Here is a 13,140-nt window from a genome sequence, read left to right as displayed (position 1 = left end):
AGCATAAATTCGTCATTTATGCATTAATATAACGTTGGTTTTCGTTCGAAATGGAAATTAATATGAAACAAGAATGGAATTAAATATTGTGCATTTTTTTCTATTTTATAGAAGTCCATCATTTGCCTGGACGGACTACTGACTGACTCTTGAGCAGTTCGGGTTTAGAGAAGTGCCGTCAGTTTACCTCACGTGGTGCACTGTAGGCAACTTTAAGGTTCTTTGCAGCGCCCCTTCCTTACCCCCATAGCTGCAACCTCTTTCATTCCGTTCATAGCCTATTTCTTCCATCTGACTTTCCACCCTCTCTAACAATTGTTTCACAGTGCGACTGCGAGGTTTTCCTCCTGTTACGCGTTTCAGACCTCCTTTCCGTCAATTTCTCTTTCAGCTCTGAATGACCTCATAGGCCCCAGCGCTAGGCCTTTGGCCTAAATTCTACATCCCTATCCGATTCCTCGGGTATGGCTGTGTTCGTATTTCGATTCTCCTAGAGTGCAATGAGGCAAATCCATCCGTTTCTTCACCAGGGAGAGGTTTGCAACCTCACACTTTATGAAATGGCAATTTTTTCTTACCCATTGGACCTTACGTTGGGGGGTAACTTCCTCAATGGAAATTGCTAACTTTCTAAATAGGAAAAGAGTCACTTCCAAAGGGAAGGCAGTCACTCCCAAAACGGAGATGGTCAATTTCAAAAGAGAGGAAGCAGCTTCCAAATAGAGAGAAATTCACATCCAAAAGAGAAAATGTCACTTCCAAATGGGAAAAAGTCTCTTCCATACGGGAGAAAGTCACATCAAAAGAGAAAGGAATCACTTCCAAAAAGGAAAAAATCTCTTCCAAAAGGAAAAAGTCCCTTCTAAAAGAGAAAAAGTCCCTTCCCCAAAGGAAAAAGTCACTTCCAAATCGAAAATATTCCACCCTTCCACAAAGAAAAAAGTCACTTCCAAAAGAGAGAAAGTTCCTTCCCGGAAGGGAAAAGTCACTTCCAAAAGGAAAAATATCACTTCCAAATGGGAAAAAGTCAATTCCGAAAGGGAGAAAGACCACTCAGTGACTCGCTTATGCCAGTCTCCTCTCTCTCTCTCTCTCTCTCTCTCTCTCTCTCTCTCTCTCTCTCTCTCTCTCTGTCGTCAGCTGTCCAGACTTGAACATAGAGACTTGCCAACTACACGGTAACTCTTCATGTCATTTTGATTTCATGTCCCGAAAGATTTGCTCCCTCGATTTACTTTTCCATAAGATTTTTATTGCCTTTTTTTATTTCGTCTGGCGGAAGTTACATAAAACGTCCATCACAGAGATGTAATACGAGCGCTGTCCCTTGTTTCTGAATAATAGATGAGAGCCTGAGACTGACCTATAAGTCCATGCAGAATCTCTTCGTGAGTTTCCCCGTAGGTTGGGTAGTGCCGTCGTGACACCTCATGAGCACTGTAGGGATTACTTAAGGTTCTTAAAAGCATCCCTTTGTCCCCTATCTGTAACCCCCCTTTCATTCCTTTTACTTTACCTCTGTTCATATTCTCTTTTGTAAGTCAGGGCACCTCATGCAGTCGCACTGTAGGCATTACTTAAGGCTCTTAGCAGCATCCCTTTGTCCCCTAGCTGTAACTCCCTTTTCATTCCTTTTACTTGACCTCCGTTCATATTCTCTTTCTTTCTATTTTACTTTTGACCCTCCTAACTTTCTATTCATAGTTTTTTCTCTGTTACAGCCGTTTCAGCGTTGAGTGACCTCACAGGTCTCAGGCTGGGACTTTGGCCTTACTATGTATTCTATTCTATTCATTCTTCCACTTCCATAACAATGTTTGTTTGTTTGTATGGTGTTTTTACGTTGCATGGAACCAGTGGTTATTCAGCAACGGGACCAACGGCTTTACGTGACTTCCGAACCACGTCGAGAGTGAACTTCTATCACCAGAAATACACATCTCTCACTCCTCAATCCATAACAATGGACTGAGAATGAGGTGAATGCTTTGTTTACATTTGTGCGTCCGTGTCGACAAAATTCTACCATAGATAAATCGTGAATGAATCATCAGAATCCTTTTTACAGATTAGTAGCTCTTTACTTAAAGGCCACTTTGTCACTGAAGGACCCGAGAATATTCGTGAAATTCAGTGAAGTCCAATGCAAGGAAGTCTTCCATTTTTAGAGTGCTTCATTAATTAATTTTGATATCTCAAACTATTCATAAAAATCTCATGACCGCAAGAGCCACTAAAATGGTGAAGAAGTCCACAATGGTATCAATGCAAATTTATATTACCAATATATACAAAACGAGACCTTTATAGAACCTGCTCTATTCTCCTCAGTCAAATGGAGAAAAATAGTCCAGCAGGTTGTCGAAAGATCTCTTTGGTGTATTGTAATATATATATATATATATATATATATATATATATATATATATATATATTATATATATATATATATATATATATATATATTACACTTACAACATTGTAGATTTCGTCATTAGTTATTATTATTATATTAAATTTATTATTATTATTATTATTGGTAGTAACCCTTCATTTAAGGATAGTGTATTGAGTTTAATTGCTGCTACAATGCCATTTAGCTGAATCTTTCTCTACTATTCTTCTGATGTTGATTTTTCTTCTTTTGGAAGGCTAAAGAGAAGATGTCCTAATTCCTCTTCTGCTTCCTCTGCCATTTCTAATTTTTCTCCCGACGTTTTGTTCCTCCTGTGAACATCATCTGAGGTCTGATTCCCTTGAGAGTCTGTGTTGAAATGACTACTTTGTGTGTGTGACGCTGGCTTTTATGCTGGGCCCACGACTCCCAGGAGGAACGAAACGTCAGGAGAAAAACCAGAAATGGCAGAGGAATTAGGACATCTTCTCTTCAGTCTTCCAAAAGAAGAAAAAGACATCAGAAGATTAAATAAAGATTATTTTTAGCTGAATGGCATTGTAGCAGCAATTAAATTCAATAAAATATGTTATTATTATTATTATTATTATTATTATTATTATTATTATTATTATTATTATTATAATATCGGCAATGTGTGCGTGTAATGGTTCTGTATTCTAAGATTTTATCTCGTATAACTCAACTTTTGTATCTATTTTGCCTTTTTTGTATATGGCCCTGAGCTGAAATAAAGGATATTATTATTATTATTATTTTTTTTTTTTTTTTGCTCTATCACAGTCCTCTAATTCGACTGGGTGGTACTTATAGTGTGGGGTTCCGGGTTGCATCCTGCCTCCTTAGGAGTCCATCACTTTTCTTACTATGTGCACCGTTTCTAGGATCACACTCTTCTGCATGAGTCCTGGAGCTACTTCAGCCTCTAGTTTTTCTAGATTCCTTTTCAGGGATCTTGGGATCGTGCCTAGTGTTCCTATGATTATGGGTACAATTTCCACTGGCATATCCCATGTCCTTCTTATTTCTATTTTCAGATCTTGATACTTATCCATTTTTTCCCTCTCTTTCTCTCAACTCTGGTGTCCCATGGTATTGCGACATCCAATGAGTGATACTTTCTTCTGATTTTGTCAATCAATGTCACGTCTGGTCTATTTGCACGTATCACCCTATCTGTTCTGATACCATAGTCCCAGAGGATCTTTGCCTGATCGTTTTCTCTCACTCCTTCAGGTTGGTGTTCGTACCACTTATTACTGCAAGGTAGCTGGTGTTTCTTGCACAGGCTCCAGTGGAAGGCTTTTGCTACTGAATCATGCCTCTTTTTGTATTGATTCTGTGCAAGTGCCGGACATTCGCTTGCTATGTGGTTTATGGTTTCATTTTTCGTATTGCACATCCTACATATGGGAGAGATGTTATTTCCATCTATCGCTCTTTGGACATATCTGGTTCTTAGGGCCTGATCTTTTGCCGCTGTTATCATTCCTTCAGTTTCCTTCTTTAGCTCACCCCTCTGTAGCCATTGCCACGTGTCATCGCTGGCTAGTTCTTTAGTCTGTCTCATGTATTGTCCGTGCATTGGTTTGTTATGCCATTCCTCTGTTCTGCTTGTCTTTCTCCTGTCTCTGTATATTTGTGGGTCTTCGTCTACTTTTATCAGTCCTTCTTCCCATGCACTCTTGAGCCACTCGTCTTCACTGGTTTTCATATATTGCCCCAGTGCTCTGTTCTCTATGTTGACGCAGTCCTCTATGCTTAGTAGTCCCCTCCCTCCTTCCTTTCGTGTTATGTATAGTCTGTCCGTATTTGCTCTTGGGTGTAGTGCTTTGTGTATTGTCATATGTTTCCTTCGTTTTCTGGTCTATGCTGCGAAGTTCTGCCTTCGTCCATTCCACTATTCCTGCGCTGTATCTGATTACTGCACTGCCCATGTGTTATGGCTTTTATCATATTTCCGGCGTTGAGTTTTGACTTGAGTATCGCCTTGAGTCTCTGCATATATTCTTTCCTGATCGCTGTCCTTCATCTCTTGGTGTTTTATAGCCCTCCTTCCATTATTCCCAGGTATTTGTATCCAGTCTCATCTATGTGTTGGATGTTGTTTCCATCTAGTCGCTTTATCCCTTCAGTCCTTGTTACTTTGCCCTTTTGTATGTTGACTAAGGCACATTTTCTATTCCAAACTCCATCCTGATTGTCCCCAGATACAATCCTTACAGTCTGGATTAGGGTATCTATTTCCTTGATGCTCATACCATACATTATTATTATTATTATTAGTTATTATTATTATTATTATTATTATTATTATTATTATTATTATTATTATGCTTTACAGTTTTAAACAATGTCATTTATCTCGGCATTTTTCATATTAGAGTCCTTTAGAGTTGCCCACCCCGTCGGCTGCAGTATATGAAAAAAAGAAATGAAATCTTAATCACTTGAAGAAACATTTCATAACCCTGAACCTCCATTCTTTGCTATTGCAAGACAGACAGGCAGACAGAGAGCGACCATTACCTAAATGAAGACTTGAGAAAAGTTTATAGCCTTGCCCTGCGACAGTCTCGATTGATCCATCCCCTTGAAGTCTAATGCACTGTCTGCATAAGGCGTAAGTCTCTCTCTCTCTCTCTCTCTCTCTCTCTCTCTCTCTCTCTCTCTCTCTCTCTCTCTCTCTCTCTCTCTCTTCAATTAAATGACCCGGTTCACTCGGCACCGGAAGTTCTCGGGTCTTATTTTCATAGTGTTGGGTGATTGACCGCTCTCTCTCTCTCTCTCTCTCTCCTACTCTCTCCTCTCTCTTCTCTCTCTCTCTCTCTCTCTCTCTCTCAATTAAATGACCCGGGTTCACTCGGCACCGGAAGTTCTCGGGTCTTATTTCATAGTGTTGGGTGATTGACCTCTCTCTCTCTCTCTCTCTCTCTCTCTCTCTCTATCTCCTTTTCCTTCTTCTTCTTCTTCTTCTTCTTCTTCTTCTTCTTCTTCTTCTTCTTGTTTTTTAGTAATTTTATGTAAGACGACAAGGGAGGAAATGTCTATCATAAATGGTTTATATTTTACTGGTATGTGTTAATTATTATTATTATTATTATTATTATTATTATTATTATTATTATTATTATTATTATTATCTCGGAAGAGGACCCCCTCTCAAACAAACTTCACTGAACAGAATGGCTGTCTGGATGCCGTCAAGTTTGTATTGTAGTTCATCAGTTTTCTCTTATGGGTTTTTGTATCGGCAGGTAAATCATAAAGCAGCTGTCGGAAGCTCATTTATTCCTTGACATTTCAGAAATTTCTGTAAGCCCAACTTGTGGGTATGAGTATGGCATAGATGTACCCCTGGCTTCATTCGCCTTTTGAAAATTGGTAGGAAGCTCTGCCGAAACGTCAAGGAATAAATAAACTTTTTGGACAGCTGCTTTACATTCTGTTCAGTGAATAATAATAATAATAATAATAATAATAATAATAATAATAATAATAATAATAATAAGGTCGAGTGACTCCTTCCAGCCCTTACTGCTAGCAGAAGCCCTTACCAACGGAGGTGCCATACAATAATAATAATAATAATAATAATAATAATAATAATAATAATAATAATAATAATAAAATCCGAGTGGGTTTTATTATTATTATTATTATACGAGTGACACAGCCACCCGCCCCTTGCAAACCGGTTTGCCCACCCTGGGTGGGGCAGAGTAGATAAGGGAACAGGAGTGTAGTAGAGACATCCATCCACCTCCTGCAAACCTGTTTGTCCGGCCTGGGTGGTGGATGTGGTAGGTAGGTGATTAGGAGGGTAGGGGAGACAGCAGCCCCGGGTTCCAGCGCGGGCTTCCAAGCTTGTGATATAATGATAATAATAATAATGATATTGATAATATGGAGGGCGTCCCTCTGTTAGGGCAGTTTTGTTCAAAACAATTTCGACTTTCGTTGTGTATTGACTCTTACAGCTCAACGCATACTCAAGTGGTCGTCTAACTAGAGATTGTGTGAGATTACAGGGTGAACAGGTATTTATAATATTAATAATATAGCTGTTTCCATGGCATTTAAACCTAAGACAACAAAAAATCTTTATATGTGCTTCGGAAACTTGATGTACCAGCTATACGCTGATGAAAAGAAGAGTGTAAGAAGAATAGAGAAGATCGTATATAAATTAAATGCTGTAGAAACAGTTATATTATCATTTGTCTATAATAATAAAATCCGAGTGGATATTGTTTGTCCTCCCACGGGTGACAGTAAGGGAGACATGACACAGCAACCCACCCCCTACAAACTGGTTTGTCCACCCCAGGTGATGGCAGGGTTGGTAGGTGAATGGGAGGGTAGGAGAGATAATCACCCTCCTCCTGCAAACCTGTTTTCCCGCCCTGGGTGGGACCAGCGTAGGTAGGTGAATGGGAGGGTAGGGGAGACAACCACCCTCCTCCTCCTGCAAACCTGTTTGTCCACCCTGGGTGTAGCATGGTAGGTAGGGGAGCGGGAGGGTAGTGGAGACATCCACCCTCCTACTGCAAACCTGTTTTCCCGCCCTGGGTGGGACCAGCATAGGTAGGGGAATGGGAGGGTAGGGGAGCAATCACCCTCCTCCTCCTGCAAACCTGTTTGTCCACCCTGGGTGGGGCATGGTAGGTAGGGGAGCAGGAGGGTAGTGAAGACATTCACCCTCTTCCTGCAAGCCTGTTTGTCTGCCCTGGGTGGGAGCGGGGTTGGTAGAGGAACGGGAGGGTAGGGGAGACGTCAACCCTCCTCCTACAAGCCTGTTTGTCCACCCTGGGTGGCTGTGGGGTAGGGAAGGGGAACGGTAGGGTAGGTTAGACATTCACCCTCCTCCTGCAAACCAGTTTGTCCACCCTGGGTAAGGGCAGGCTAGGTAAAGGAGACAGCAGCAGCGCCTGATACGAGCGTCAACAAGATCATAAATAATAATGATAATTCACCCACTCGTGTCTTAACTGTGCTTTGTCTTCCATTAATCTCCACTCTTTTTCAGCCTCCCATCTCATAATTAATCTCCATTCCTTTCCAGCCTCCCATCTCATAATTACTTGTGTGTCTTTGCAGCGTCCCTTCGGTCCCTAGCTGCAACCTCTCTCTTTCCTTTTATCGTACCTCTGTTCGTATTCTCTTTCTTCCATCTGACCTTCCTCTCTCTTTTCTAGCAATCGTTTCATTGTGCAACTGCGACGTCTTCCTCCTGTTACACCTGCCAGGTCTTCTTACTGCCAGTTTCCGTTTCAGCGCTGAATGACCTCGTAGGTCCCAGCGCTTGGCCTTTGACTAAATTCTATAGTCTGTTGCATTTCTAATATAATTTTCAAACTTTTTTTTGTCCGTATTATTATTGTTACTATTATGATAATGATAAAGACATATGCAACTGAATACATCGGTAAAGATGACGAGGGTTATCTGTAGTGTTTACTATTGGATATTAGTGACTCTCCCTCCTGCCTCTTCAGACCCAGAAAAAAATGCTTTATAAACCTGGAGGTTATTTTCATAATAGCTTAAGAAATATAAGTGTTCGTTCTAATACTTTTCAAGGCGATAAAGACGCCTTGAAAGGTATTAGAATGAATAGTGTGATTCAAAAGCTAATATAAAAATCAGCTTTCCAATTTTCTTAATTACCTCTAGTTTTGGTCAAAGGAAACTATTGAGATGGCTATTTATCCACCCACCAATCATCAAACATGCCAAATTGCAGCCCTCTAGCCTCCGTGGTTTTTATTCTATTTAAAGTTAAATTATTACCCTGATCTTGCGTCTGGCAGCAATATAGGTGCCAACAACTCAGGCCACCACCGGGCAGAAAGTTTCGGTCTGTGTATTTTTTTATTTGTATAATCCTGGGTCTAAAGCGCCAGGTAAGAGTGTCACTAATATGAATAATTTGTAAGCATCACAGTTAACCTTCGTCATCTTATGTCTTTCTCATTGTCTTTTCGTCTTCAAACCAGCTACGATATTTCCCCATAGCTTTCATTGTATCGTCATTACTCGACGATATTTCGATTCAGAAGAATTGCTGGCGGATTCAAGGAACGAATTCGTCCTTGCATTCCCAGGTGGTGGTATCCAGCTGTCATTTCTCATTCTGATCACGAGTCAGAAGAAGAAGAAGAAGTTTTCAGTGAGTTCATTAGGGAAGCGGGTAATGAGGGAGGGTGAGTGACGAAAAATTCCATAAATGGGGAAAGAAAGAAGGACCGTGGTTGTCTCGTCTTTAGTCTCGGGAGGGAGGGAGGGAGAGAAAGTCTTATAAGGTTCATTATAATCTCGTGTTTGTCGGTTCTTTGTTTCGTTGCAGTTTCCCTTTCTAGGTTAAGTAGTCCTCTGCTGCCCTCTTCCTCAAGAGCAAAGGGGTTGGGGGCCGTTCCAAAGGCAAATTCTGTCTTCTATATTTACTACTACTATACTGCTACTAACTGCTGCACCGGATTCTGCAATGGAAAAAATCGAGAGCATCCCCGTCACCTGAGAGCAAAAAGAGCTGCGACTGAGATTCAAGTTTCACGCTCAGAACGACACGAGAGAGAGAGAGAGAGAGAGAGAGAGAGAGAGAGAGAGAGAGAGAGAGAGTCTAGCAGAAAAATCGAAAGAAACAGCCACTCGTATGGCTTCAAAACAAGCTTTCATTATTCATGTTCTCTCCCTAATGAGATGCTGAAAACTGATGAGGTAGGTGATGGTCTGCCCTGACGGAACCGGAAGGGAGAGTTCTGTTCAACCTGAAGCTGGAAGGGGGAATGGCGAGGCCTGATGGAATGGGTAGGTGTGATGGGATGGAGGGCCGCTTAATCGAGCTATATAGGTGGAAAGAAGGAAGGTTGGGAAAGCCTCGGCAATCTGTGTTAAAGACGAAAAGGACGGACGAGCAGTTGGTACCCCTGCACATCTTTGTCTTTCTCTTCTTCATTTGGAAGAGATAGATTGGAATTTGGCTTAACTTGACTAGTTCATTCAACCAATTGTTTACACGAATAGCCCAATTTACCTCCTCTTGCTTGATCTTCTTCTTCTTCTTCTTCTTCTTCTCTTTCTTCTTCTTCTTCGTGTTAATACAGGACCATTCCATGTCCTTACAATTTAAAAAATATATATATTTTCCAGAGTACTGAATACCCTGAAGATTTTGGCCGTCTGGACCTTTGTCTGCATTTGCATCATCTCCATTTCAGAGTTCCTGAGCAGGATCATTTTTCCTAACCCTCTGAAACCCTTACCTATTTGGAGATGGGTTTCTCCTGTGCCTGGTTTCCCTTTGACTAGAGTCTTTTTAAGCAAAGAAATAGTTGGATGTTGAAGAAACTACATTCTGCATTATTTTCTATAGATTTTATTATTATTATTATTATTTATTATTATTATTTTTTTTTTTTTTTTTTTTTTTTTTTTTTTTTTTTTTTGCTCTATCACAGTCCTCCAATTCGACTGGGTGGTATTTATAGTGTGGGGTTCCGGGTTGCATCCTGCCTCTTAGGAGTCATCACTTTTCTTACTATGTGTGCCGTTTCTAGGATCACACTCTTCTGCATGAGTCCTGGAGCTACTTCAGCCTCTAGTTTTTTCTAGATTCCTTTTCAGGGATCTTGGGATCGTGCCTAGTGCTCATATGATTATGGGTACAATTTCCACTGGCATATCCCATATCCTTCTTATATCCATTTTTTCCCTCTCTTTCTCTTCAACTCTGGTGTCCATGGTATTGCGATATCAATGAGTGATACTTTCTTCTTGACTTTGTCAATCAACGTCACGTCTGGTCTATTTGCACGTATCACCCTATCTGTTCTGTCTAATACATAGTCCCAGAGGATCTTTGCCTGATCGTTTTCTATCACTCCCTCAGGTTGGTACTCGTACCACTTATTGCTGCAAGGTAGCTGATGTTTCTTGCACAGGCCCTCCAGTGGAGGGCTTTGGCCACTGAATCATGCCTCTTTTTGTACTGGTTCTGTGCAAGTGCCGGCATTCGCTTTCTATGTGGTTTATGGTTTCATTTTTTCGTATTGCACTTCCTACATATGGGAGAGATGTAATTTCCGTCTATCGTTCTTAGGGCCTGATCTTGTGCCGCTGTTATCATTCCTTCAGTTTCCTTCTTTAGCTCTCCCCTCTGTAGCCATTGCCACGTGTCATCGCTGGCTAGTCTTTAGTCTGTTTTCATGTATTGTCCGTGCTTTGCTTGTTGTGCCAGTCCTCTGTTCTGTCTGTCATTCTCCTGTCTCTGTATATTTCTGGGTCTTCGTCTACTTTTATTAGTCCTTCTTCCCATGCACTCTTTAGCCACTCGTCTTCACTGGTTTTCAGATATTGCCCCAGTGTTCTGTTCTCGATGTTGACGCAGTCCTCTATACTTAGTAGTCCTCTCCCTCCTTCCTTTCGTGTTATGTATAGTCTGTCCGTATTTGCTCTTGGGTGCATGCTTTGTGTATTGTCATATGTTTCTGGTTTTCTGATCTATGCTGCGGAGTTCTGCCTTCGTCCATATCACTATTCCTGCGCTGTATCTGATTACTGGCACTGCCCATGTGTTATGGCTTTTATCATATTTCCAGCGTTGTTTATTATTATTATTATAATTATTATTATTATTATTATTATTATTATTATTATTATATTATTATTATTATTATTATTCAAAGAAAACTCATAATCACATGAGTCAATAAAATGGGAAAGGAAGTCCACAGTAGTATGCCTGTTTTATTTTGCGTTTAAAATATATAAAGCAGAAAGCTTTCCATGACCTGCACGGTCCTCCTTATCAAGGAGGACCGTGCAGGTTTATCGAAAGCTTTCTGTTTATATATTTTAAATAGCAAAATAAAACAGACATACTACTATTATTATTATCAGAATATGAACTCTATTCATATGGAACAAGCCCACCACGGGAACCGATGAAGCTTCCAAAGAATATGGTGTTCATTCGAAAAATGTAACAGAAGTGAAAAGGAAATCACATCAAGAGTTCAGTTGTGGGGAAAACATAAATAAGCAATTTAATTAAAAAAATAGATAAATAAAGATATAATTAAATTATTGAAATACACGGAGAATTATATTAGAGTTCTTGTGGATATTTGGTTTTAATACTTAATGGTTTCGTGCAAGTTGAAAAAGAATCGAGAATGTAAACAGAGAAACTGCTCGCGGAAAGGTTGCGTTCCCTCCAGCACAGAAACTTCGAAAATTATAATAATCAAACTCTACGGAAAATCTAATTACCTTATTGCTCGGCCCCGTAGGGAGTTAGTGCCGTCAGTGCACCTCACGTTGTGCACTTTAGGCATTACTTAAAGGGTCTTTACAGCGTCCCCTCATCCCCTAGTTGTAACCTCTTTCGTTCTTATTCTCTTTCTTCTATCTGACTTTCCATCCTCTCTAACAAGTTTCATAGTGCAACTGCGAGGTTCTCCACCTATTAAACCTTTCAAATCTTCTTAATGTCCATTTCCCTTTCAGCGTAAAATGAGCTCATTGGTCCAAGAGGTTGGCCTTTGGTTTATATTCTATATTCTGTTCCATCTAGCTCGGTTGCATAGATATAAGGATAAGCACTAATACCTTTCACATTCACAATTGATCCCTGATCCCCTTTTCCTGGTGAGAGTGACCAGATTCGCTGAACAGCAGAAGCATCAATATGCAGTAAATGTGCCTCGATGCCCAGCTTCTCAATTCCATAGGTCTTTGTTATTCCTTGCACCGTTTGGACTGTGGAACGGCTCCCCTAGTGCATACGCTGCTGGAACTGAAAAGTTCGTGCGAAGATGCAATGCATTACTGCCCTAACAACAATTCAACTTGCATTTTAACGTTTTATTTATTTTATTTATTTGCTTTGTTGTCTGTTTTTCTAATAACTGATCTCCTCTTTCTGTATTTCCCATCCATTACCTTCTGTTACTTCTTTCGATTGATCACCATATTCTTTGGAAGCTTTAATGGTCCCTGTGGGTTTGTTCCATATGAATAGGGTTCATCTACAGAATAATAATAATAATAATAATAATAATAATAACTAATAATAATAATAATAATAATAATAATAATAATAATAATAATAATAGTAAAATAAAGGGAAAAAATGGATAAGTATCAAGACCTGAAAATAGAAATAAGAAGGATATGGGATACGCCAGTGGAAATCGTACCCATAATCATAGGAGCACTAGGCACGATCCCAAGATCCTGAAAAGGAATCTAGAAAAAACTAGAGGCTAAAGTAGCTCCAGGACTCATGCAGAAGAGTGTGATCCTCGAAACAGCGCACATAGTAAGAAGAGTGATGGACTCCTAAGGAGGCAGGATGCAACTCGGAACCCCACACTATAAATACCACCCAGTCGAATTGGAAGACTGTGATAGAGCAAAAAAAAAAAAAAAAAAAAAAAAAAACAAAAAAAAAAAAGTAAAAATAATAATAATAATAATAATAATAATAATAATAATAATAATAATGATAATAATAATATAATAATAATGGAACTTCATGTAGAAGGACCATTACGCACAAAATCTTTAAAGATCAGAGAAACAAACTTTATGAGTCTATGGGGCCTGAAATTTCGATAACAATTCGGAAATAATTCCGGAAATCTAGAAGATTCACATGACACTTTCCGAGTGAAAAGTAAAACCACGGAACCGTCAATTGTGATTTATTCTCCTGTGAG

The sequence above is a fragment of the Macrobrachium nipponense genome, chromosome 43 (assembly GCF_015104395.2).
Source record: "Macrobrachium nipponense isolate FS-2020 chromosome 43, ASM1510439v2, whole genome shotgun sequence".
In the NCBI taxonomy this organism is placed as follows: domain Eukaryota; kingdom Metazoa; phylum Arthropoda; class Malacostraca; order Decapoda; family Palaemonidae; genus Macrobrachium; species Macrobrachium nipponense.
This window is presented reverse-complemented; position numbering follows the sequence as displayed.